The 21,858-nt window shown below is 45.6% G+C and overlaps 1 long non-coding RNA gene across 2 annotated transcripts; it reads left to right on the forward strand.

Moving 5' to 3' along the window:
- The first annotated feature begins 216 nt into the window (after nt 1–216).
- Nucleotides 217–19,758, forward strand: LOC310833832. Of its 2 annotated transcripts, none has more exons than XR_014558955.1 (3): nt 217–528; nt 2,873–3,593; nt 19,616–19,758. It is a non-coding gene; the product is annotated as an uncharacterized lncRNA (long non-coding RNA). The 2 variants fall into 2 exon arrangements; XR_014558956.1 differs by lacking the exon at nt 217–528 and adding an exon at nt 659–1,306.
- The last annotated feature ends 2,100 nt before the right edge of the window (nt 19,759–21,858 follow it).

Consider the following 21,858-nt stretch of genomic DNA (forward strand, 5'->3'; position numbering starts at 1 on the left):
ACCCGGCAAAGGGGATGCAGCAAGGAAAACCACCGTCACCACTCCGCTGGGAAGCGCTGAGCAAAGGCGAGTCCCCTGGCAACACGGCCGATTTGATCGGCACAAGGCATGCAAGCTCCACCCCCCAGTCGTTCTCCATCCCCCAAGCAACACAGTTGGCGCCTCCCTGGCTGGCAGAGAGGGAGGGAGAGGAGCTGCTTCCTTTGAAACCTGGGAAATTTAAGGGACATCATCAATAAGGGACAGCCGCGGGACACAGTGCTGGGATAAGGGACTTTCCCGCCAAATAAGGGACAGTTGACAGCTATGGTCAGATACAGTAGAAGAAGAGGTTGTTACTGAATCTGGAAAACGTCCTGGCAATGAGAATCAGAGCAGAGCAGAGCATATCAAAGGAGGCTGAGCAAGAAAGAAAAGGTAACTGGGCCAGCAGGTCAGAAGGCTTGTTGGCGTGGGGCGTGGCTCCCCGGTTGAGCATGTCCTTTGAATGTTGAAAGCCCCAGCTCCAACCTCTAACATCTCTTCCAGGTAGGACTGGGAAACAGTTCGCCGAAACTCTGGAGAGCCATTGCTAGTCAGCATAGACAGTACTGAGCGGGACGGGCCAAAGATCTGACTCATCGTAAGGCAACTTCCTCCATTGCGTTGCTGTTAGCTACGTTAACAGGCACCATCCAATAGGGGGCCATCACACACAACCACCTTTTAGATGGACCATAACTGTGGGATAAGGGACGCAGGTAGCGCTGTGGGTTAAACCACAGAGCCTAGGACTTGCCGATCAGAAGGCAGGCAGTTCGATTCCCCATGACGGGGTGAACTCCCGTTGCTCGGTCCCTGCTCCTGCCAACCTAGCAGTTCGAAAGCACATCAAAGTGCAAGTAGATAAATAGGTACCGCTCTGGCGGGAAGGTAAACGGCGTTTCTGTGCACTGCTCTGGTTCGCCAGAAGCGGCTTAGTCATGCTGGCCACATGACCCGGAGGCTGTATGCCGGCTCCCTTGGCCAGTAAAGCGAGATGAGCACTGCAACCCCAGAGTCGGCCACGACTGGACCTAATGGTCAGGGGTCCCTTTACCTTTACCTTTAACTGTGGGATGCTAACATCCAAAATGGATATGTCAAGGGTTAAGTGCAAGAGTCGTAGAACTCTATGACACCATACACTCTGTGGCAGTTATTTCAGTTATAGCAGTTAGTAGCTAACACTCTTTAGTGGTTAGAGCATCAGGTATGTTGTGTTGTGCTGTTGTCTGCCTCAGAGTTAGTCTGTAACAGTTTAAACTATGTAAGACGTCTTAGCAATGTAGGCATCATTCACCTGCACAGTATATTTAATCTGCAAGAGCACCAAGAAAATGATATTTAAACTTTAAAAGAGAGTGTCTTGCATACTTTTCATAGGAGGGAACTAATTAAAGGGTCAGACAACCCAGGGCTGACTTCCACAAAACTCTGCTAAATGAGAGTTTAATTCCCACAGTAACTGGCTAGTTCAGCAGCTGAGAGTGATGCATTTGCTGGGGGGGGGGCAATGCAGTGCTTAATTCAGGCTTCCTCAACCTCGGCCCTGCAGATGTACAACTCCCATGATCCCTAGCTAGTAGGACCAGTGGTCAGGGATGATAGGAATTGCAGTCTCAAAACATCTGGAGGGCCGAGGTTGAGGAAGCCTGGCTTAATTGGTCAGACTGATCCATTTCAGGCCAAAATCCAATGGTCTCCAGAGGGCATCCTCAAGGCCACTGGGTATTGTGGACCTGTCTCTCCATGGATGGAGAAGGAGGACAAATGTTGGAGAGGAAGAGCCACCCTTGGAAGGCCCCTCACAACCAGAGCAGAAAGAACCATGACTGGTACTCCCTTGTAGTTAGAGCTCCAATGATAGAGACAACAGAAAGAGGAGCATTTGAGGGGTAGGCACGGGAAGCTTTGGATCTACTGGATTCCATGCCCATTCCATGCTCTCCACATGCTCCCAGAATGGGGAGAAATTTATGCCAGCACTGGGATGCCTAGTCCAATGAGAAGGGCAATCTCAGAAAGAGGAGGAGGAGGAGGAGGAGGAGGAGGAGGAGGAGGAGGAAGAAGAAGAAGAAGAAGAAGAAGAAGAAGAAGAAGAAGAAGAAGAAGAAGAAGAAGAAGAAGAAGAAGAAGAAGAAGGAGGTGGTGGTTGATGTGGCCTTGGATGTGGCCAGGGTCCTTGGATGTTTAACGGTCTATTGATCCCTGTGCCACCACTTTGCTCCCTTCCGCGCTGCCACCAACCCGTTACTCTCGGGTAAACACTGAGTCCAGAAAGTTGTTAAACTTGAACCAAATAAACAAGTTTATTTTATAAACATTAACAAGTTTATGGTTTCTCAGAAAATATTCCTGACAGTATCTTAACTTTAGTTTCTTTACCGGCCTATACCTTCCTAATACCTTCTGACTAATTATATCAACTGTTGGACTGACTCCTCTTAACAAATTCTCTCACTCTCTCACATCAGACTAGCCCAACCCACAGACTTAACCTCTCTGTCTCTTCTCTAACACCGGACTGACTTCTCAACCACCCTAACTCTAACTCCTAACTCCTCCCCTTGGGTTCCCATTGGTTAGTTATTTTACAGTTAGTTAACCCTTTCCTTATGAACCCAGTATGATGTCACACACCTAGGAGGGCAAACGCCACAGTTGAAAACAGGAGAAGCAAGTGAGAAGATGGTCTTCTTCACCACCACCTTCCAAGTTGCCTGGCAGCGTTTGGGGTTGGCTTTTCTGCCAATAAGAGTGCGGCATCCTTTGAATGAAAAAGGCACCCCGCTTCATCAGGAAACATGGCAAACAGTGTCTAACAAGAGACATTCACCCTTTTTTCTTGCAGACTAGGAAATTCCTCTTCAAAAGCGATGCTTGAAACAACACAGAAGACGGCAGATGCCTTCTCATCAGGAGGTCCATTCCGTACGATGTAGGCATCAAGCCTTTATCAAGCACCTATGCTTTCAAACTCCCTCCCGTTATGTATCAGGCAGGCTCCCGTCTCTTTTCGTTGCCCCCTGAAGACCTTCCTTTTTTTCCAACAAGCCTTTTTAAGTGGAGACATTTATCCCAGCCTGTCCTGTGTCGGATTCGAAATGGTTTTTACACATGAAATCATTTTTAATTGTTTGCATATACGGGGTTGTTTTTAATTATTTTTATTGTTGATGTTTTCACTGCGAAATCGCTTTGAGATATTTTACGGGAAGCGATTCATCAATTGAATCAAAATAAAAACAAAATAAAATGATCTCTGAGAAACAAAGAAACATGCTCCTTTCGCAAGAAGCTTACTTTATTCACAAGCAGATTTCAGCAGATAGACTGATCAGCTCAAGCTCCTATGGTGCAGCAGTTAGGATTTCTTTCAGCGGGTGGCAACTCTGCTTAAAAACCAAAGCTGTATGGGTGCGAAGGGATCTCCACAGAGAACTCTGCAGAGAAATCTGTTATCTTCTTCCCTCTTTCCTGCTGCCCGGTCCACAAGAGCGTACATTTATTGTACAGGACTGGCCCTTACTTTTAAAATGGAGAGTCATATGGAGTACAGGATCAGGTTTAAGGTGCTGGTTTTAACTTTAAAGCCCTATACGGCCTGGGATCATCATACCTACGGGACCGCCTCTCCTGATATGTCCCACGGAGGAACTTACAATCTTCAAACAAAAACATATTGGAGGTCCCAGGCCACAGAGAGGTTAGGCTGACCTTAACCAGAGCTAGGGCTTTTTCGGCTGTGGCTCCGATCTGGTGGAACGCTCTGTCACAAGAGACCAGGGCTCTGCGGGACTTGACATCTTTCCGCAGGGCCTGCAAGACAGAGCTGTTCCACCAGGCCTTTGGCCAGGGCACAGCCGGACTCCCTCCTTTGGCAATCTTCACAGAACTTTAGCCTAATGGTTGACATCATTTTGAGTTGAATTAATTTTATAATGAAATGATTTTAGAATGTTGTATTATTTAATTGTTGTTAGCCGCCCTGAGCCCAGCTTCGGCTTGGGGAGAGCAGGATATTAAAAAAAATATATTATTTATTATTATTATTATTATTATTATATGCTCAGTCACACATCTCTTTCCTTCTGTCAGGCCCCAACTGTTTTCCTAATCATTTTCTTTCACCTTATTGGAAGCCCAGGATGGAGAAACTGTGGCCCTCCAGATGTTGTTGGAGCAGACCCAACTCCCATCAGGCCCAGTCAGCCTGCTTTGTTGTTAGGGGTGATGGGAATCATCCAAAAGATGACTGATGTGGCACACTTGCCATAAATAAATGCTGCTTCAGTGGAACACGGTTGAGATTGGGCCCATGGCTACCGTATGAACATTGTCCCATTATGCTTCTGAGAAGATCTGGGTCAATGGCCCATCTACCCGTATGTCCATGGGATGGAGGAGAAGTGCCAAAATATTTGGGGGAGGGGCAAGGAAGCCCCGCCCTGCATGATCGATCACATGATGCTGCGCACACACACCATTTGAATGGCAATACCCATTTTATTAGGGACGCGGGTGGCGCTGTGGGTTAAACCACAGAGCCTAGGACTTGCTGATCAGAAGGTCGGCAGTTCGAATCCCCACAACGGGGTGAGCTCCCGTTGCTCGGTCCCTGCTCCTCTCAACCTAGCAGTTCAAAAGCACGTCAAAGTGCAAGTAGATAAATAGGTACTGCTCCAGTGGGAAGGTAAACGGCGTTTCCGTGTGCTGCTCTGGTTCGCCAGAAGTGGCTTAATCATGCTGGCCACATGACCCAGAAGCTGTACGCCGGCTCCCTTGGCCAATAAAGCGAGATGAGCGCCACAACCCCAGAGTTGGCCACGACTGGACCTAATGGTCAGGGGTCCCTTTACCTTTACCTTTTTACCCATTTAATAAGGAGGGTGGAGAAGGGACCTCGGCCCCTAGGAGCTGGCTCCTTATAGGATGCACTGGCAGAGGAAGGGGTGTGTGGTGGGTGCGGTCCTCCCTGGGTGTCATCCCTGAGGGGGGGTGACATCACTTCTGATGGGATATAGCTAGAGCTGTGCACAAAAGTCTTCCTCAAACCCTCCACTCGCCAACGCTTTTCTCAAGGATGAGACTCATCTTTAACACAGTGGCAATAGCAAAGCTTCTTTCTTTCTCCCTAAGGTGCTTAAAAATAACAATAATCTGGCACTGTGTTGTAATTAGGGCAATATAATAAGTAATTTAAAATTAAAGAGTTGAGGTGACAGTTCAGCATTAGAATCTTTAAGGGAAAAAAATGTTCAAAATAAAACTGAAGCCATAGGGATGAAGTCTATCATTAGATGCCTTCTTTTAGCATTGCTAATAATTTCCCACCCACCCTCAGGCTTGAGCCTCACTGAGCTCCTTGGGTTGCTGTTAAAAGGCTGGAAAGGAATGTTTTGCCTCCTTACCCAATCGTTCTTTTGTTGGTGGTTTACCCTTCAGTGAAATAGGCTTACTTATGTTACAACTTTGGATTGAAATGGCATAGGGCAAGATCAGCACAGTAATGAGGACCCTCATAAGGGGCCTAATGTGAGAATTAGCTATGGCATGTCTTAAGGATCCAGGCTGGAGTCTCTTATCCCATACCCTCCAACATTTCTCTGAAGAAAATAAGGACATCCTATTCCATATTCATAAATTTTATTTATCTATACCCCGCCCATCTGACTGGGTTGCCCCAGCCACTCTAGCTTCCAACATATGTTGTTGTTGTTTAGTTGTTTAGTTGTGTCCGACTCTTCGTGACCCCATGGACCAGAGCACACCAGGCACTCCTGTCTTCCACTGCCTCCTGCAGTTTGGTCAAACTCATGCTGGTAACTTCGAGAACACTGTCCAACCATCTCGTCCTCTGTCGTCCCCTTCTCCTTGTGCCCTCCATCTTTCCCAACATCAGGGTCTTTTCTAGGGAGTCTTCTCTTCTCATGAGGTGGCCAAAATATTGGAGCCTCAGCTTCAGGATCTGTCCTTCCAGGGAGCACTCAAGGCTGATTTCCCTAAGAATGGATAGGTTTGATCTTCTTGCAGTCCATGGGACTCTCAAGAGTCTCCTCCAGCACCAGAATTCAAAAGCATCAATTCTTTGGCGATCAGCCTTCTTTATGGTCCAGCTCTCACTTCCATACATCACTACTGGGAAAACAATAGCTTTAATAGTCTCTGCTTTTTAAGATGCTGTCTAGGTTTGTCATTGCTTTTCTCCCAAGAAGCAGCGTCTTTTAATTTCGTTGCTGCTAACTCCATACCCTCCAATAATTCTCCAATGAAAATGGGGTTGTCCTACCATCCCCTCCAACATTTCTCGGGGGGGGGGTGATGGGACATCCTAAGGAAAAGCAGGACATTCTGGGATCCAATTGGAAATAGAATAAGTTCTTTAAATCTGGGACTGTCCCTGGAAAATAGGGACACTTCTCTCCCTGGTCTCCCAGCAAGATGCTTGGCTGACACCACAACAGGGTTCAGCGGTGAGTGACTCCCATAGAGGGGATTTGGCTGCCATCCCATCAGCAAGTGCCGAGCACAATGGCGCACTGATCCTTGCCCTACCGCCATGCCAACCCCACTGTCGGGAGTGTGTGCAGGAGCCAGGCCCTGGGACCAGTAGGGCTTCGCAGGACTGGGGCCTTCCTAAGTTTGTTCTGGAGAGGCGAGGCAAGGTGCGGCCACACAGGTGAGGCCACTTGGTAAGTCACTGCACCTGGTGGCAAGAGCCAGGAAGGGATATAAGGTCAGCATTTCCCTTCGGCTCTTTGCCACGTTTCCTGCCTTGCTGCGTTTGGCTTCTTGCTTCCTGAACCATGGACCTCGGCTTCTTGACTCCTTGCTTCTCAACCCTCAGACCCCTAACTTCATGACTCTTCTTCCTGACCCTCGGATCCTTGACTTCATGACTCCTTGCTTCCTGACCCTCGGACCCCTGGCTTCTGGACTCTCGTTCCTGCTCCCACCCCGCCATCTTGCCCCTGGTCCCGACGTCCTCAGCCGGGACTTCAGTTGCCCATAGACTGGACTGTGATACCCACTTACCAGCTGATAATCAATAAAGATTTGGTCTGATTTTCACCCAACACCTGGTGCCCTGTGTCGGTTATTTCACTGCTCTCTCGAGCCACAAAATGGGCGTCTGCATGGGCAATTCCCAGCTTACCTCTTTAGCCGAAGGCCCTCCAGTCTTTGCAGTCAGCAGACAGAGAGGGTTCCCTTGCCGTACTAAAAGATGACTGCTTAATTAGCAGGGAACATGTGCTGTGCTAGGAGGTGTGACTGGGAAAAAGTTGTCTTTGCACAGTTAATGGACTCAACTGAACTACCTGACATACATTCTTTGCAGCATTCCTAACAGTCTGCTTTGACATCAACTGTCTGTCAGCGTCTCGTATGTACAAAGACGGGGGGAAGGAGTCTAGAATATCTGATTTATGCCGAGAAAATTAAAAAGCCTTTGAGCGGCATGCCTTAGACCTGCTTCAGTACACGGCGGAATTAATCGTAGCAAACGTCCGACAAGCGTTTTACTTAAACAAGACACATCTACAGCATAATGTACCATCCTGAAAATGAAGGCATCAAAGCAAAAATTTGCGGAAAAATGGGATGGTTATAGAAGATATGTTCAAAAATCCAATAATAGCATTCGAGTAATAAAGGAACTAAAGGGAGGTGGATAACAATTAAGGATTTATTATGTTTTCAGAATGTATTAGAAAAATTATATAGAAAGGTTTATTGTTTTGTGTACATTCAAATGTTAGATAAAATATATGCAAAGGGACTTGACAGGAAGTCAAAGTAGAAGAAAAGATTTTGGAAGATAAAAGGGGACAAATATTTACTTTCATTATTATCATTTTGTGGGTGGGTGGGTGGGTGGGTGTCTGCACAGATGTGTGTTGTTGTATGCAATGTTTGGGAGGAAATAAGACGGTAAATAACAAATAACAAACTAAATATCGATGTATGTAATTTTAATTTCTTAATTATATTTAGTGGTAATATGGCTGTATTGTTTTTTGTAACATAAAATCATTCAATAAAAATTAAGAAAAAGGAAAAAGGAAAGAAAGAAAATGAAGGCATCCATTCTACAGCATGTTCATAAGTAGCCCCATTTTTCCAAATAAAAAACATCCAGCATGATGGAATAAAAACTAATTAATGTGTTTTAAAGAGCTGTGCCTTAAAAAAATTCCCCAATGATTTTTTTTTTTTAATGCTATATTGGTCTTCAGCCGCAATGAATAATACTATTTTTATTATTATTATTTTTCAAGAGGTCACAATGAAACCACTTGAGATTTAAGCAGCCATGGGTACAAATTTAGCCCAAAGTAGGCATCTAATGATAGAGTCCGTTCCCGTGGCTTCAGTTTTATTTTGAATGTTTTGTCTTAAAGACACTAATGCTGAACTGTCGTCTCAAATCTTTAATTCTAAATTACTTATTATATTACCCTAAATTACAGGCTACGGCAGAAGCCAGACTTTAAAAAGAGGCATGTTTTACTTTCTCATCCATCTATAAATAGTGCAAGTCTACTTTTATGTAGGAAGGGGGGAGAAAAAAGGATGATGATGAAGAAGAAAAAGTATATGAATTCTCCTGAAAGTGATGAGCTGGTGGCGCCTTTCCAGGGGGCGATGTGGACATTTGCAAATTTAGGAGCCTATTGCTAGGACTGAGGGAAGTTGGTATAAATCTGTAATCTGCCATTCAACCACAATTGCAATGTTTCCTCCGAAATAATAGTTACAGGGTGAGTGATAGCAAATTCCACGTAAAGATGTCTGTGCGATTTTCATCCTTGTGATGCTTTCGCCTTTCCAGCACATTATTATCAGGAAAAAAGCACATAAGCCTGGGCCATGGAAGTTCAGCAGCGAGGTGGACGCAGTGGCTTTTGTCCAAAGGACTTGAGGCATAATAGCAAAGGGTGGAGTCCTCTGTAGGTGGCGAAGATGAAGACTTGCATGCCACGTTTATCAGAAGTCACCCAAAGTTCAAAGGGGGCGGGGAATGACCTAGAGGCTGAATGCATCCGAGCACAGGAAATGCTGAGTGGTAATGGAGTTTGCAGTTAGTGGCAAAACACAGTGGGTGGACTTCAGTGTTGCACTTTGATGGCTGTGCAAGCAAGGCAGCCCTGTTTAGGGAAGTTTTTAATGTTTGATCTTTTATTGTGTTTTTAATGTTCTGTTGGACGCTGGCCAGAGTGGCTGGGGAGGCTCGGCCAGGTGGGCGGGGTATAAGTAATAAAGGTAAAGGTAAAGGGACCCCTGACCATTAGATCCAGTCGTGGCCGACTCTGGGGTTGCGGCACTCATCTCACTTTATTGGCCAAGGGAGCCATTGTACAGCTTCCGGGTCATGTGGCCAGCATGACTAAGCCACTTCTGGCGAACCAGAGCAGCGCACGGAAACGCCATTTACCTTCCCGCCAGAGCAGTACCTATTTATCTACTTGCACTTTGACATGCTTTCAAACTGCTAGGTGGACAGGAGCAGGGACCGAGCAACGGGAGCTCACCCCGTCGCGGGAATTCGAACCGCCAACCTTCTGATCGGCAAGTCCTAGGCTCTGTGGTTTAACCCACATAAGTAATACATTGTTGTTGTTGTTGTTGTTGTTGTTGTTGCAGTTTGCCAGGCAGAATGATCTTTCCCTGCCCTTGAAGGCTATTCTGGGGGTTCTCCCCCACCAAAAAAAAAAAAAACTGGAGCCAATTTTAGGGAAAGGAAAGCAGGGGAAGAGGAAGGGGTGGGTGGTGGGTGCGGTCCAACCCAGGTGTCACTACTGTGGGGGGTGACAAAATGCTGGGCAGCACTCACCGCAAGGCCTGCAGTGTGCCCGAGCCACGCGTCTCTCCTGGGAGAGACGTGGTGGCTTGGGTGCACGCGGGCTCCACGCTTCCCCAGGGGTCCACCCGCTGCCTCCCCCATAGCTGTAGGGTGGCTGAGTGAGAGGAAGCAGGCAGACTCCGGAGGCCCCACTGTGCGTCCCGCCCCTATGGACAGTTTGCCCCGCCCCTGGATGTGCCACCTCAGGCACCCGAGCGGCTTCCTCCACCGATGGAGGAAAGGCTCATTGCACAGAGTCTTTGCACAGAGTCCATTCGTCGAATCTGTCAGGAGTTCGGCCTACACTTGAGTAGGACCCTGGCAGAGACAATAGTCCCACTTCATGGAACACAGTAACACAAACATCCTGTTTTTGTCACTTCCCCCTCTGTGGAATCAAAACATACATCGTCATGTGAAAGACACAAATCCCATGACTGCAATTATGGAGCAGGAATTCTAACAGAATCCAGCCTAATGCTTATTAGTCACTGAATTGTGTAAAAGACTACATATAAACTACTCACCTTTCAAAAGTATTGTGGCGGTGTACAAAAAGGGGGGGGGGATACAAAGTTTAAAAAAACCAAACGTGCCTTGAATCTATCCGTGACCAAGACCAGCATGAAAAATATCCAACAAAGAATAAATTAAAAAGTCTTAAAGAGGGGCAGAAAGGGTTGGTGCCCCTCTAATTCCCCAAAGAGGACCTCACTTGAAACAAACAGGATGAATAGGCGAAAGGTGGTGTCTCAGGTAAGCAGGTCCTAGGATGTGTAAGGATATACATCAACTTTACAATCTTAGACATGGTCTAGTGTAAGGGTTTATTTTTAAAAAAATGGCAGCCCCCCCCCCCAATGCCCTGAGAACAATACATAGGTGCGGAGAACTCTGGAAGATGCAAAATAGTAAGTAGGTTGCCAACACAGTGCAAGGGAAAAGGAAGAAACTGTCAGTCCTCACTGTGGCGTTTGCCTCCTAGGTGGGTCATAAGGAAAGGGTTAAATAAGTGTGATGTGATTGGCCAGTGGGAATGCAAGGGGTGGAGTAAAAGTTAGAGTTGGAGGTGTGTGGAAATTAGTTGAGAGTTGGGAGTTGGAGAAGGAAGAGGGAGGAATAGTCTGTGGGTTGGGCGAGTTGTGTGGTGAGAGAGTGAGAGGAATTGTCAGGTGGAGTCAGATAGATAGTTGGAATAATCAGTTTGAAGTTGTTACTTGTTCATGCTTATACAAATAAACGTGATTATTTGTTAATGTTAACAACTGTCTGGACTCTGTGTGTACCCGAGAAACGGGTTGGTGGCAGAGAAGAGGCAATCACAGTGGTGGCACAGGGTCAATAGACGGTCAAACGTCCGGGGACCCTGTGTGATCCCCCCACACACTTCTTCTTCTTTTGAGAATTTCCCCTCACCCTGGAGAAAGCCAGTGAAGTATTTCCCCCAGTTCCCATGCCTGCAGATAGGGCTGGGAATTTCAAGAGGCTGTTTGCACACAACTCTCAATTCTGCCTCCCCAAAGAGAATCCAGCCACAGTCCAGATGAATTGTATCTTGTGAACCGCCCTGAGACCTGCGGGTGTAGGGCGGTATTAAAATTTAATAAATAACAATTGTTATTTTGGCTTTCCATCTTTGGCTATCGGATAGCATAGCAATGGGATTATGTGCAGAGCTATTGCTTTTTCAAAACTGCCAATGGAAACATCTTCCCCTACATGCCGGATCATCATCTACCTCTTTGGACCTTGACCGTTATATCATTTGCAAAATTACATGTTTATCAACAAGATCTTATAACCTGCCACCTCCTTTGCAGACGAGGCAATGGGTCCATTGGCATTTTGAAAAACCTTTGTTACAGTTGACCATTTATAATCTTTATCTCAGATCCTGCCAGGCCATTTAGAAACATTTAGGGCTTTATCACTTTATAGACGCAATAAATGCTTTCAGACCATCAGAACCCCTCTAGCCTAAATTTTGATTAAGTTTTATTGTGTTGACTAAGCAGTAACAGGTGGCAAACCAAGTAATTCATGTAGGCAAAAGCGGGAGAAGCATTCTGTTTACAGAAGTCACTTCCTTACCATCCTGTCTTTAACACCATCTTAAGTGTTCAGGCTCATAACTGAAAATAGGGGCATAAAAATATAGGATGGAATCCAAGAAAGTACCGTATTTTTCCATCTATAAGATGCCCCAAGATGCCCTATTTTGGGGACTCAGATTTAAGAAAATGGGGGGAGATATATCCATGTATAAGATGCCCCCCCTAATTTTTGACATTATTTTTTAGGGGGGAAACCTAGTCTTATACACGGAAAAATATGGTAGTTTCATTCTTCTCTACTCCTCACTCAGAGCCTTAAACCAAAGCATCGTTCATGTGATACCTATCATTGTTTTCATGTACGCTTCTGAAAATTGGCAATTGTCCAGTTTGAGGAATGTAGCTCCAGGGAGCGAGGTTAGCAAACTCTTTGTTGGGAAATAATGTCACCCTTGGTGCATCTTTGTTTTTGTCAAGGTGAAGCCAGACAATCGTGTCCACCAACATGTTACAAATCCCATTTTCTTGAGGCTCCCGGGAGATTTCTTTGTGAAGAACTTCCAGCCTCGCCCACTTCTGTTATGAGGTTGTCATTTTGGGAAAGAAAATGCTTTTGATGTTAAAAAGTGGTGACTGTTCAGAAGGATCCTCGCCTCTGTTCTACAGAGCAAACAGTGTAAACAACCAAACGAAAAAAGAACCTTAATCTTGAGCCCTGTTATGCCATCAATAATCTATGTCTCATGGCTTCGCAGTCAGGGGAGATATACCAAAGGGTAATTTTGAAATGGAGACGCCATCTGAGTGTTTGTATGTTTATTATAAAATTTCTACCCGGACTGCCTCCGCAATGGGGACACATCATTTCTGACAACAAACATTATACCAGTACAATACCTCAGGACAGAAATGGGAAACATGTCCCTCTCAGATGTTATTGGACTCTTTAACTTGCACCAGCCCCAGAATTGCAATCCAGCAACATTTGGGGTTGCCTGTTTTAGGGGTACCCTGTTTTAGGAATATAGGAAAGTGCCTTGTCAGACCATTATCAGCCCTGTCTGCACTGTATATTTAAAGCAGACTCTTGAGAGTCCCATGGACTGCAAGAAGATCAAACCTTTTCATTCTGAAGGAAATCAGCCCTGAGTGCTCACTGGAAGGACAGATCCTGAAGCTGAGACTCCACCTCATGAGAAGAGAAGACTCCCTGGAAAAGACCCCGATGTTGGGAAAGATGGAGGGCACAAGGAGAAGGGGACGACAGAGGACGAGATGGTTGGATAGTGTTCTCGGAGCTACCAGCATGAGTTTGACCAAACTGCGGGAGGCAGTGGAAGACAGGAGTTCCTGGTCTGCTCTGGTCCATGGGGTCATGAAGAGTCGGACACGACTAAACAACAACATGCCAATTTAAACAGTCATGGCTTCCCCCAAAGAATTCTGGGAACCACTGTTTCTTGCCTAACTTCCCCGTGCTGGGCTTGCTGCCCATTACCAAGAAAGGGGAGGGGAGGTGGTGGGATAGTAGGCGCAGTGTGGGTACAGTACTGGGGGTGTCGGATTAGGTCCATGACAGCACGTACCCTGACCTCCCCACCACCTTGTCCCTCTCACTCATGGTAACTGTCAGTGGCCTCCAAAGTGGAATTTCTGTTAAAATCATGCACAGTGATGTCACGTATGCAAGAAGGTAACCTGATCACCAAATTTCTAAGAGCCAGTTAAGGAGGAACCCAATGACTGAATGTTAAAGTGAGAAACAACTTGTGTTAAGGTACAAGGAGTGTTCCAACACACACACAGTGAAAAATGGGTTGAGTAAGGGCTTTCCAAGGACTCTGGTTGGACGAGAGATGGTGATGTGCTTAGGTGGCAGAGAGTGGTTGGGTAAAGAATGAACAGCACACATTACGTATATTTGGCATCCTCATGAAATGCTCTCTTTCAACCCTGTCCTGTGAGAAAGAGTGGACTGTTGGACTGTTGTTGTCTGGAAACACCAAACAAGATGAGAGCACGATGGGAGGCAGCTAGTGAGATATTTTGAGAATCCTCGAGGATTATAGTCCCATCCCAGCTATGCTGAGAGGCAACAGCAAATGGAGGAATTTCAAGAATTGAACAGCAGATAAATGCCAAGGACTTCATAACTGGATATATTCAGACCAACACAGAGAGAGAAAAGGAAAACAATTAGAGTACCTCATTTGAAATCCTATGAAAAGTTAGATAATGTAATAACATTAATATAATCACTAAAAATGCAGCTGTCATCTTAACGATTAATATACCAACTGAAATGTAATTAGAAGCTCATTTTTAAAAATGAAAGGCAGCAATATAAGAACTGGACAAAAAACATTGATCAAGAAGCGTGGGAAACCACTTGGACTAAATTTTATAAATTTGGAATTAGTTGGAATAATTTTTAAATTAATTGTTTTCTGTATAATTGTCAAAAGTGTGGTAATATTGGGATAGTATTGGAAAACTAATAAAAAATTGTTTGTTTGTTTGTTTTAATGGAATTTGGTGTGAAAAGGCAGGTAAATGGTGCTGCCGACTATTTTTCTGCCTGTATGTGAACAAATACATCCCATTACAGCTTGATGGTGGTTTTTTGTTGTAAGTTGCCTACAGGTGACAAATCAGATATAATAAGAACGGAGAAGGAGAAGGGAGAAGGAGGAGGGGGAGGAGGAGGAGGAGGAGGAGGAGGAGGAGGAGATGGTGGTGGTGGAACCAGTAACTTATTGAAGCAGGAGAGGAACTAAGAATTCTCTATGTCAGTTTGAGGTTTACAGGGGAAAATCCACTTCACATTTTCCTCTGTATTTCCAAATTGCTGCCTCTTCCTGTTAGCTCTCTTAAGAGCTTATCACAGATTCTAAGGGAAGATGTGATAATGGAAGCTCTCTCTTCTTAAACAGCACTTTTGTTTCCCTTGGGAGACTTGGATGCCCATTTGTTTCCCTCTCCAGCCCTTGCCCATGTTCAAACGCTCATCCTCACCCAGATCCAGGTCGAGTGAACAAATATTATTCAGTTTCACACAGTTTGTACCACTCCTCACTCAGTTCGCTCCATCAGCGCACAATGGGCTTTGCAAGATTTTCAGATCGTATCATCATCACGCACTGAGCAAAGGGCTAAAGATACCCAAGTGATTCCTACGCAGCGTAGCTGGATTAGAATTTGCTGAGGTCCTGGAGGAGACTCTTGACAGTCCCATGGACTGCAAGAAGATCAAACACATCCATTCTTAAGGAAATTAGCCCTGAGTGCTCACTCGTGAAGCTGAGGCGCCAAGACTTTGGCCACCTCATGAGAAGAGAAGACTCCCTGGAAAAGACCCTGATGTTGGGAAAGATGGAGGGCACAAGGAGAAGGGGACGACAGAGGACGAGATGGTTGGACAGTGTTCTCGAAGCTACGTACATGAGTTTGACCAAACTGCGGGAGGCAGTGGAAGACAGGAGTGCCTGGCGTGCTCTGGTCCATGGGGTCCCGAAGAGTTGGACACGACTAAACAACTAAATAACAACAACAACAATGCTGGTTGCAAGCACAGAGCCATGTAGATATTGGCTCCCGTAGAACATCTCACCAGTGCAGAATTCTGTATCTGCTGAGGGATGGGATGTGTGGGGAAGAAGTTGAAGGAAACTGAAGCTCTCTCACTACATAGGAAGTAGGCACACTGGAAAGAAATGAAAAGGGAAAGAGAATTTTTATAAGGCCAACACGGGCAGCCAGAAAGGAACCTTTGACTATCCAAACCACAAATTCCACAGGACGAGAATTATGAGCAAAGTGTCAAAAGACACAGACGGGCCAAAAGGGGAAATCAATGTTTTATCAGTTTTCCTCATCAGGCTGATATTTTTAGGGGATGAAAGACAAGATGTTTTCGGTACACAGAGAAGAGTGGAGAAAATCCGGTAACGCACAATGAAGGAAACTGTAAAACTACAGCTGAAATGTAAGCTGTACGCTGCTGAAAGCCAACACGGAAGCACGACAAGAGATCCTGCTACTATTATTTGTCTGTTTACTTCATTCACTTCCGCGTAGGAAGAAGGACCGGGAAAGGAGTAGGGGTGTGTGCCAGTGGAATATCTGTCTGTTCCATCCTTCTGCTGACTGGAGGGCAAGGCTGTCATCAAAGCTTCTCATGGCTTCTCCTCCATATCCAGCCCTGGACACCAGAGTTAGGGACACATAAGTAACAGTAAAAGGGACACGGGTGGTGCTGTGGGTAAAACCCACATGGGCAGTATTTCAATTTGAGTAGGAAAATGAGAGGGACGCGGGTGGCGCTGTGGGTAAAACCTCAGTGCCTAGGACTTGCCAATCGTATGGTTGGTGGTTCGAATCCCCACAGCGGGGTGAGCTCCCGTTGTTCAGTCCCAGCTCCTGCCCACCTAGCAGTTCGAAAGCACCCTTAAGTGCAAGTAGATAAATAGGTACCACTTTATAGCGAGAAGCTAAACGGCATTTCCGTGTGCTGCGCTGGTGCAGGCTCGCCAGAGCAGCTTTTTCACGCTGGCCACGTGACCCAGAAGTGTCTTCGGACAGCGCTGGCTCCCGGCCTCTTAAGCGAGATGGGCACGCAACCCCAGAGTCGGTCACGACTGGCCCGTACGGGCAGGGCTAGCTTTACCTTTACCTTTAAGTAACAGGCACTTAGACAATGTGCTGGTGCTTGCCCATCACTGTGCTATGGTTCTAGTGTGGCACTGTTAGAATGTGCAGTTGCCAACACAACTGGGAGCCAATTTAGAATTTTCCGTCTGAAGTTATCATCTCCCCACCATGGCCCAAAAAACAACAACCCCTATCGTTTATGGAGGGAGCTCATTATAAAGTGACCCAAATATTATTTAAACAGTGGGGGAATTCTCAATCCACCAGACCAGACAAAAACAGCTCTCCAAAACTCTGGATCTGACCCTTGGGCTCTTCTCACAACCCCCCCCCCCCCAGAGATTCATGCCTCTTACTGACCTTGCATTGTACCCTCCTTGAGCGTGTTTTTTTCAAAAAAACCTATTGATTTTCCAATTTTATATCAAACAGAAATCATCAAAAAAACAACAACAACAAAAACCAAACATTTATCCTAACTATAATAATTCCATTTTTGTTACCATTGTTAAATGACTTCCTCAAATCCCCTGAGTTTCCATACACAGTGGTACCTCAGATTAAGTGCTTAATTCGTTCCGGAGGTCCGTTCTTAAGCTGAAACTGTTCTTAACCTGAAGCACCACTTTAGCTAATGGGGCCTCCTGCTGCTGCTGCGCCGCCGGAGCACGATTTCTGTTCTCATCCTGAAGCAAAGTTATTAACCTGAGGTAATATTTCTGGGTTAGCAGAGTCTGTAACCTGAAGTGTCTGTAACCTGAAGCGTATGCAACCCAAGGTACCACTGTAGTCCATTGTAGCAGTTTTCCAAAACTATTTTCACATAAAATTTTACTTCGTCAATTTACATCTTTCTTTCTTTTCATTTTAGCTCCTCCTTGAGTGTTTTTGTCTGACTGGAATGTGTCCTTGAACTCTGATAATGTTGGCTTGGATAAGCAACAGGGAAGGGTGTATAGAAAGTAGCCAACTGTACAAAAATAAAATTGCTCCCCTTTGTATCTGCTCCCACTCATTACTGGTAGGTGATACCAGAAACTTTCCCAGAAGGGAATGCCAGCCCTCAGGCTGAAAAGCATTCCCCAACTGTCAGAAGCCAGTCAGCAGTAAATCACGCAGCTGGAGTTAACTCTTTATTAGAAAAAAGAAGATGATAATGAAGGTCAGACCCCACTGAAGCAGTTGCTGAAGGTTCCCACCAACCCACAACCATCTACAGTGGTGCCCCGCAAGACGAACGCCTCGCAAGACGGAAAACTCGCTAGACGAAAGGGTTTTCCGTTTTATGAGCTGCTTCGCAAGACGAATTTCCCTATGGGCTTGCTTCGCAAGACGAAAACGTCTTGCAAGTTTGTTTCCTTTTTCTTAACACCGTTAATACAGTTGTGACTTGACTTCAAGGAGCAACTCATAGAACACAGTGTACATAGTAGCCTTTTTTGAGGTTTTTAAAGACTTTGGTGATTTTTGAAGCTTTTCCAAAACTTCTTTTGCAGCCATTTGGTAAGTTAAGCTTTTAAAACTTTGGGGGGGGGGTTGGATTTTGGGTTGGGGTGTTTGGAATTCAAGGACTTGGTGTTGGGGAGGGGTTTGCAAGAATCTGGAAGCTTGTGTTTCTTTCTGCATTTTTATGATTTTCTGTGACCATTGGGGCACTCTGCTGTTTTTTTTAAAAAATCTGGATTTGAATTTCTGTGTGCTGGGTAGCTGGGGGAACAGTTGGGGAGGGGTTTGCAAGAATCTGGAAGCTTGTTTTTCCCCCCTGCATTTTTATGATTTTCTGTGAGCATTGGGCCACTCTGCTGTTTTTTTAAAAAAATTCTGGGTTTGAATTTTGAAATGCTCTTTACAGTATGTGTGACTTTAAAGAGCACTTAATAAACTCTTGTTGTACCAAATTTGGCTTTGTTTGGACTTTTTTGACCATAGGAACGCATTAATTGATTTTCAATGCATTCCTATGGGATTTCATGCTTCGCAAGACGAAAAATTCGCTAGACGAAAAAATTCGCAGAACGAATTAATTTCGTCTTGCGAGGCACCACTGTAAATCCCCTCCCTTGCAGGTTTTCTTTTCCAAACAATCAGAGACTCTGCCGGCACACAGCCAAACTCCCCTTCTACCTTTTCATACCTCTACTGGTTCTGGGAGATGTCAGTGTTTGTAAAAAGCAAAAAAAAAAAAAAAAAAAAGGTTCTGACCTCCCTTTGTTGCCTCAGCCTGGTCCTCGGACCCTTGTCGGCATAAAAGAGTCCACGAGAAAAGTATCCCTGCAGAGTACTTTCTGCTTTTATTAAAAGTCTTTCTGCCAAAGCGACTGACACACAACAACACTACCAGCTTTCACCAACCAACCCCAACAACAAACTAACATTTCTCACTCTATATATACAACCCAGTGCAGGCTGCTGAATCATGCTGACCGAGCTTTTTAAGCATTAAAGAAACAGCAGCCATTTTAGCCATGACAGGAGACAAATCAGGAGAGGAAGGGGGAGACACTCATGACTCTTCATCAGCCTGACTCATCTCTGCCTCTTGGTCTCTCCACTCTCCTGCTTCAGCTTCTGTCTCTGATTCTGGGCTTATCTCTGTCAGACTCTCCCAGCAAACTAAGCCCAGGTCCCTTGACTGGGTCGGGATGATATGGGATGGGGGGGGCAACTCCCATCTTTTGTGGGGGCGCAATTAGTGCCAGCACCGTCAGTTAAGAGTTTGGGTGTAATCTTCGACACATCGCTTTCGATGGAGGCGCAGATTGCAGCTATAACAAAGGCGGCATTTTTTCATTTCCGCCAAGCTAAACAGTTGGCTCCTTACCTCTCTCACCCTGACCTAGCCACTGTGATCCACACAATGGTCACCTCCAGACTGGATTATCGTAACTCGCTCTACGTGGGGCTGCCCTTGAGACTGACCCAGAAACTCCAGCGGATGCAGAATGCCGCGGCGAGACTCCTTACGGGGTCCTCGCTGTGGGATCACATTCACCCAGTGCTATACCAGCTGCACTGGCTCCCGGTAGAGTACAGGATCAGGTTGAAGGTGCTGGTTTTAACCTTTAAAGCCCTATACGGCCTAGGACCCTCGTACCTATGGGACTGCCTCTCCTGGTATGTCCCACGGAGGACCTGATGGTCTTCAAACAAAAACACCTTGGAGGTCCCGGGCCACAGAGAGGTTAGGCTGGCCTCAACCAGAGCAAGGGCTTTTTCGGCTGTGGCTCCGATCTGGTGGAATGCTCTGTCACAAGAGACTAGGGCCCTGCAGGACTTAACATCTTTCCGCAGAGCCTGCAAGACAGAGCTGTTCCACCAGCCTTTTGGCCAAGGCACAGCCTGACCCCCTCCTTTGATAATTCTTCACAGAACTCTGGCCCAATGGTTGCCATGAATTTGAATTGAACTGATTTTAGAATGTATTGATTTTAGAATGCTGTATTATTTTACTGTTGTTAGCCGCTCTGAGCCCGGCTTTGGCTGGGGAGGGTGGCATATAAATAAATAAATTATTATTATTATTATTATTATTATTATTATTATTATTATTATCCCTTCAGTTTCCAATACCTCTTCTTCCCCATCTTCTCCCACCACTTCCTGGGCTCTGGGCCTTCTTTCCTTGGTGGTTCCCCAGCTGATTCATTCCACCGTTCCTCTGCGCCCAACCAGTTCATGACAGTAACCATGTGCTAGACCATAGGTGGGGAATCACTGGCCTTTCAGATATTGTTGGACTCCAGTTCCCATCAGCCCTAACCAGCATGGCCAATGGTCATGGATGATGGGAGTTGTAGTCTAACAAAATCTGAAGGCTCATTGGTTACCCACCCCTATACGGGGCCTTTTGAATCCTGGGCTTTAGTGGTTAGACAAAAGTATAATTCTGAAACGGAGGTCAGGCAGAACTTGAAACTCAGTTTCTGAAAACTGTGTGTAATAGGGTCCTACTGTAATAACACTTTTGTGCTGTTTTGTCCATTAACCAATGGATTCAAGTTGTGCAGACCTCCTGAAACAAAGCCTCTCTCCCCCCCCCCCCTTGTTCACCACCACTTTTAAATAAGAGAAATTCATTTTTAATTTCACACATAGGCAGCAAACCATCTCAAAGGTGAAGATGTGAGAACGTTACCCAGCAAGGACACCGAGCTCAGCAATGCAAGAAGCACTGAAATGGATTGCGGCTCCTTTTAAAATGCGCGTGTTTCCGCTCCCTGGGAAAAAAGAAAAGAATGGTCATTAGAGAGAATAACTTTGCATGTATATCCCATTCAGAGAAATGTCCATAAAACCTTTTCATATCATTTCCCTGTTTACTTTGACTCTTAAGAAAAACTACAAATGTTGAGGACAATGTTTGCAAATAGACTTTTTAGTACCGAGTTTCCAACACACATGGGCATCCTATAAAACCTCCATGCAGTTGAACCCCACCCATGGCACCATCCCAGCATGCAATGTGTTTTGCTGTTATAATAACGATTGCTTGGCAGCTGTTACTGTTTTGGCCTCCGTCACAACAAAATCTCCTTCTGAGGGTGATCAAACCGAGACTGTAAAATTCATTGTAGCAGGGTTGGAGAGGAGATGCAGGTATATAGGCTAGATCTAAGGGGAATGGGGATATTTTGGGGTCCCTTGAAATCCTCGCCCTATTTGTAAGCGGGTAAATTGTGGGGAAGCATTTCACAGAATTTCCCCAAGGGGGAGGAGAAATTCTCCCTCAGAGGACACTGTCACCCATTAGCAGGAGCAGTTTCTGCCTTTTGTCCCAAGGTTTCTGGGGTTTTTTTAAGTCGGCAACCATTATGCCGACCTACATTGGCTCCCAGCACAATTCAGAGTGTTGGTACTGACCTTTAAAGCCCTAAACGGCCTTGGCCCAGAAACCTGAAGGAGCATCTCCACCCCCATTGTTCTGCCCGGACACTGAGAGGTCCAGCGCCAAGGGCCTTCTGGCGGTTCCTTCACTGCAAGAAGTGAGGGTACAGGGAACCAGGCAGAGGGCCTACTCAGTAGTGGCACCGTCCCTGTGGAACGCCCTCCCATTAGATGACAAGGAAATAAACAACTATCTGACTTTTAGAAGACATCTGAAGGCAGCCCTGTTTAGGGAAGCTTTCGATGTTTGATGTTTTGTCACATTATTATTATTATTATTATTATTATTATTATTATTATTGGGGGGGAGCCACCCAGAGTGGCAGGGGAAACCCAGCCAGATGGGTGAGGTAATAATAATAATAATAATAATAATAATAATAATAATAATAATAATGCATTCTC

This window comes from Podarcis gaigeae (assembly GCF_964106915.1).
Source record: "Podarcis gaigeae genome assembly, chromosome: 1".
NCBI classification, from domain to species: domain Eukaryota; kingdom Metazoa; phylum Chordata; class Lepidosauria; order Squamata; family Lacertidae; genus Podarcis; species Podarcis gaigeae.